The sequence below is a fragment of the Prionailurus bengalensis genome, chromosome D1 (assembly GCF_016509475.1).
Source record: "Prionailurus bengalensis isolate Pbe53 chromosome D1, Fcat_Pben_1.1_paternal_pri, whole genome shotgun sequence".
Classification (NCBI taxonomy): domain Eukaryota; kingdom Metazoa; phylum Chordata; class Mammalia; order Carnivora; family Felidae; genus Prionailurus; species Prionailurus bengalensis.
Window position 1 is genome coordinate 71,876,871 of NC_057346.1, and position 5,571 is coordinate 71,882,441.

Below are 5,571 nucleotides of genomic sequence, written 5' to 3' on the forward strand. Positions count from 1 at the left end.
TTAGGTCACACGTTTACTTTTGAGCTGGAATGACCTCTGACTTTCTCTTGTTCTATAAAGCAGGAGTTCTCATAGTATGACACCCAGGCTGGTAGCAACGGTAGGGGAACTTTGTAGAAATGCAAATTCTCAGACTCAAAATGTCTCCATTTCTTAGAGCCCTTGCCTGACAATGTGATCCCAGGTTCATTTGTGAGGGTTCAGCGCTCCTCTCCTAAAGACCTTTTCCGATCCAGATGCCTCCTGGGGCTGCCCTGCCGAGCTGTCCCCAGACCACAGAGTGGATGGGCTCGTGGCAGCACAAACAGGGATTCTGGGATGGGGATGTGGATGGGAAACCACAAGAGACAGTAGAGATGGGGCCTTTCTGGGTGCTCTCGGGTGGGGCTGCTTGGGAGGAGGCCCAGGGCCAGCACAGGCCCTGCTTGGAGATGTCCAGCTTAGTATAGGAGCTTCAAGCAGTGGACAAATTTCTTGGATACTAAACTCCTCTTTCTTTCCTCATGCTTGTTCTCTCAACTCTCTGGGCTCTGGATTTTGCCTACATCATGGCCCTGCCCTGTCTTTTCCTCCATTTCCCCTCCCACCAAAGTCTTGTCACATGTGCAATATGGCTCTAGCTCCCTTAGGCAACACATGCTCTGTTCTACCTAAGGCTCTCGTACTGTGCTGTACCCTGTTTTATGGGTCTTGTCTGCCTTCATCTGGTCCTGGAGGCTGGGAGCCCTCCTAGGCCAGCTCCTTGACAGAGTCTCTGAGGTCCCTACAGATCCCTTCAGAAAAGGGATCTGAGCCTTCTTCCACTGACCTTGTCGTGTATGCTGGGCAAACCAGATTTGGGGCTGAGGTGGGGTTCGCTATTGACCTGCCTGACTGAACTGTAAACCTGAAATCTTCCCTCCATTTAGGTCCAAACTTGCTCTTTCTAAAGTGATTTGTAAGTTGGTGGAGCTGGAAAGGAAAAACATGGAGTCAGACTACAGCGGACCTTTGCCTGAGGCAGCTCTGAATAATCCCTGAAGCTTCTTTTGGTTGTGCCTCTGAGTGTGTGTGTGTGTGTGTGTGTGTGTGTGTGCGCGTGTGCATGTATCTCTTTACCTGTGTGTTTCCATGTTCATCTGTGGGTTCCCATGCATATCTGTGTAAAATCTTCATGCATCTCACGAGCTGTGAGGTCACAGGTGGTGATTTAAACCATTTGACCTTCATTTTCCTTGTCTGCATAATGGGGATAATAGTACCTTCCACTAAAAGTGAGTACAGTGGCAAGATGAAAATGCACATAAGCTTCTCAACACAATTTTTAGTATTCCTGTGTTAGGCTATTGTTACTAGATGCCTTAGGCAAGTTACTTAGGCTCCCTGTGCCTCAGTTTCCTCATGTGTACATTGGGGATAATACCAGAACCCAGTGTTGTTGGACGGATTAGGGAAGTTGAAATCTGCAAAGTACTTAGCACGGTGCCCTAAGTTTTAGTGATTGTAATGCCTATTATCTTTCCGTGCATCGTTGCGTCTGGGTGAGAATCTCCAAATCTGTGAATGTCTCTGGGCAAGTCTCTCTGCTCATGTGTGTATATATGTATGTGCATATGGTGTATCTGTGTTTATATAGCCAGGCAGCCCCGGGCCTCCTGTCTCTGGGTGGAGTTTGCTGTTGGCCCAAACCTGGACTCCCTGAGCCAGCCAGGCCGGCGCTAGGGATGGAATTTCCATTAAGAATTAAACAGGACAGTACTGGGAAGCCAGGCAGACAGAGGGGAGGGGGTCAAGGGGGATGATGTTCCAGCTCTGAGTTCCCTTGGGCAGCCTCAATTCTGAACTGCCTTAGACAAGGTCTCTGCCACCTTTGCCTTCGAGTCGCAGGCCTTGCTGGAGCCATGGCCCAGAAAGATGGGCAAGGAGAGAGGAGTTGCCTGCGGTGGCCTCTGTAGGGAGATTTGGAGTTGCTGCAGCCAAGACTGGAGCCATGAGGCGGCCTCCCGGGAATGGAGAGGCGGCCAGCGAGGGTATAGGCGGCTGGGGCCTATGGGGACGACAGGAGGCCAAGAGGCTCGGCTGTGCCGTATGTATCTGGAAAAGTGTGTGTGTGTGTGTGTGTGTGTGTGTGTGTGTGTGTGTGTTCAGGAATGCACAGTGGGGGACATTCATAGAGGGAACCTCTAGCAAACCAAGTCTGTTCCTCTCTTCCTTGGAAACCCGGGCACAGAATTTGGTCCTGGAAATAAAAGATTTCTGAGGTTTTTGCCAGTATCTATCGTGTTTATGATCTAAGCCTCATTCCATTACTAGCATGCTAAAAAATACCTTCACTTTCCTGGTACTTTTACATTCCTGATCTCATCTCATGTTTTTAACAACCTATGAGCTAGGCAGAATTACTATGATTCCCATTGTAAATATGGGAAAGCTGAGTCTCAGAGAGGTTAAATGACTTGTCCAAGGACACACACCTAAAAAGTAGTAGAGGCAGGATGCAAAGTCAGGTCTCCTTAAGGAGAAAGTCCAGACTATCTTATACAACCCAATTTACTGGAAACGGACTCAGAGAAAAGATTCTGCAACCTTTGCCCATCTGAGGAAGGCTGTGGCTCCAGTGTTAATGCCCAGCCAGGTGGGCGGCTGGAGCCTAAGTTCTGTCCCCAGGCCCTGAGACAGGCTTGGCTGAGACAGGAACTGAAACCCCTCTCGAGGGACTGGGGAATGGAATCAGGCTGTCCTGGATAGATGCAGGCTGTAGGCGAAGCTGGCTCCTTGGAGTGGCTCAGACACGCAGAGTCTGGGGTCCCCAGAGAGCTGAGGCAGGCAGTTGGGTGAATGTCAGGAGCTGCAACGTGTCCAGGGTCAGGGTGCAGTGGCCATTGTTAGCCAGGGCCTGGAAAAGGGCACGATGGTGTCAGCATCAAGGAAGAGAAGGCTGAGATGGGACCTTGGAGCAGTCATTGTGTTATGGGGATGGAGCTGGCCCCCTCCTCCTCCTGGAACACGGAGTGCAGGCATATTGACATAGTTTGCACATGAGGGATTTAGGTTAGATGCCAAGGAGGACTTCCTGCCAACTAGAGGGTGCAAGCTTAGGAACAGCGCCCAAGGAGGCTAGGGTTGACTTACCTTGGTGATCCCCCAGATTGGGTAGAGGCCCTTCTGGCGCCCTTGGATTCATGGCAGAGTGGAGGGAGTTGGATGGAATGGCCTTGCAGCTTCCTTCCAGTTCAGGAATGCAACATTCCTGAGCTTTTGGGGAGGAATCAGCCTTCTTTTCTAGACGGGCCATGGGAAACAGAGAAGTCCAGAGGGGAAGTCTGATGTGCCCAAAGTGGGAATGAGTCTCTACAAACACCCTCTGTCATTTTTGGCAGGTCTGTGATCCGGAGGTCGGTGATCTTATACGGGTGACTGGGATTCCTAAGGGAAGCACCTGTGGTGAATAAACCAAGCTCATTCCGGGCATTTGGGGACTGCTCAAAGTTTGGCGGCTCCCTCCGCGGAGCTTGTGAGCCGCACCCAAACCCCTCCCCGTTTTGTTTCAGCTCCAAGGGAAGCGCTCGCCGCCCCTTCCCTTCCCCTCTCCAGATGTTGGCATGCGGGGCACACGTGGGCACCCCGGTCTGCTGGACTCCTCCGGGTGCTTCCCAGCCCTGACTCCCACGGGAGCCCCGGGGTGAGCCAGGTCTCTAATCAGGCCTGACCGCGTCCCCATTCTGGCGCTCCCCGCAGACCAGAGTGCGACGTTTCCACTGCCAGGGGGCACCAAAATAGCTTCGCGGCCCGGCGGCGGCGGTGGCTGACGCGGGACAGAGGCTTGGCAGGGGGCGCGCTGTCGTGGAAGGTCCTGGGGCCGCCCGGGGAGTGGGCGGGCTGGGGCCGCGCGGGGCGGGGGCGCGGGGCAGCGGGCGGCCCCTCCGCTGGCCCGGCCTCTGGAGCCCCAGCTGCGCCCTGCCACCGCTGGCCGCCGCGCACACCCGGCTCGCCCGCTCCCTCGGAGTAAGTAGACCCGCTGGGTGGGCTCCGTCGGCGGCCCCGCAGGGTCCGCCAGCCCTAGTCCGGGACAGAGCATGCCTGTGACTATTCGGACAGTAGGTGTAGGAGTGCCAGTTGGAGGGGATGTGTCTGGGCCAACGTGTTAGCCTGTAGAACTTTCTAGCATGTGTCACAGGGTATGAGTATGGGTGAGAAAGTATATCAGGGTGTGTGGGAACTTACATGTCGGTGGACCTGGAGTGTGCCCACGGGGGGCACGTGTGTGTCTGTGCACAGCCCTGTGTAGACCCTGTCTGCTTTCCTGGAAGTACATTCCTGTGGGGATAGGAAGGCTCCAGATGGGCTGAGAGAGCGCATGTGTGGATGGATGGATGTGTGTGAGTGAGGCGATGAGGACAGAATGAGGATAAAGCGTTGCTGTCTGGGGGTGCCTGGGTGGCTCAGTTGGTTGAGTGCCCCACTCATGATCTCAGTTCAAGTCTCGATCTCAAGGTTCTGAGACTGGCACTGGACACCCTGCTGGGCATGCAGCCTGCTTAAAAAAAGGAGTGTTATCTGAGCTCAGATTTTTCTAAGGTGACTTGACTTGCCCCCAGCTGGGGTGTCTTCTCTGTGGGTCATTTGGCGGCTTTGGTTTCTCAGGACTGTAGGCAGGGCAGGAGCTCGGAGCCTTTGCCCAACACTGGAAGAGATGGGGCTCTGAGGGATCCCAGCTGGCTGGCCAGGGTGAAGAGACGGCTTGGGGAACCCACTGTAATGCCAGAAGAGTCAGGAGGACAATGAGAGGGGGTGAGCAGACCACACAGTCATGCCCACCCACAAACACTCATAGGGCACCCACACCCGCACACTCACAACTGCGCATGCGAACACACATTCCTGCCCACACACGCCGCTGTGCGCCAGTCTTGTATGCCCTTCCACTCAGGACATCCATGCAAACACTCACATGCTTTCAACATGCACACCCGTGGACAGTGACACGTATGCAGCAGGCACCTATGTGTGTAGAATGTGCATATGTACACACACACCCCCTGGCTTGCTGCGCTTTCAGCTTCCAGACACCCTTTTTGGGTCCACTTTAGCTTGCATATGTCACCTGGGACAATGGGTCCAAGTAACAGGCCGCCGTAGGGAGTATCTTAAGTCAGAGGCTTTGGCTGTGGGTCCAGGGCAGATGGTAACACGGTCCCTTGCTCATGTGATCTAGGACCAATTCTTCCTGTGGAGCCTGGGGCTAAGGGTCTAGACTTAGAAGCAGCTCTTAACCCTCTTAACAAATGAAAAGGCCGGGCTTGCAGGCTGAGGCACCGCACAGCACCTGTAATTTGCGCCAGGCTCTAGTTGCACACTGGATTCCCCCTGCTGTAGAAAAGCTCCAGGAACCTTTGTGGCCTGAGGCCAGGGCAGGGGCAGTGAGTGGAGCTGAGCGGATTCCTTCTCTTTGGTTTTAATCAACCCTGTTTGAGTGTCTCCCGTCTCAGGCTAGGCTGGAAGAACTACTAGCTTTGACTTTGCTCCTCTCCCTTCCCCCAGTGGTTATCTCTTTCCTTGACAATCTTGTTCTCCCTGATCTCCTTTCCCTGG

The 5,571-nt window shown here is 54.0% G+C and overlaps 1 long non-coding RNA gene across 1 annotated transcript; it reads right to left on the reverse strand.

Moving 5' to 3' along the window:
- Window positions 1–2,492: 2,492 nt before the first annotated feature.
- LOC122483594 lies at window positions 2,493–3,889 on the reverse strand. Its single transcript, XR_006297421.1, has 2 exons — window positions 3,112–3,889; window positions 2,493–2,875 (listed from the first exon to the last, which is right to left on the reverse strand). It is a non-coding gene; the product is annotated as an uncharacterized LOC122483594 (long non-coding RNA).
- Between the last annotated feature and the right edge of the window lie 1,682 nt (window positions 3,890–5,571).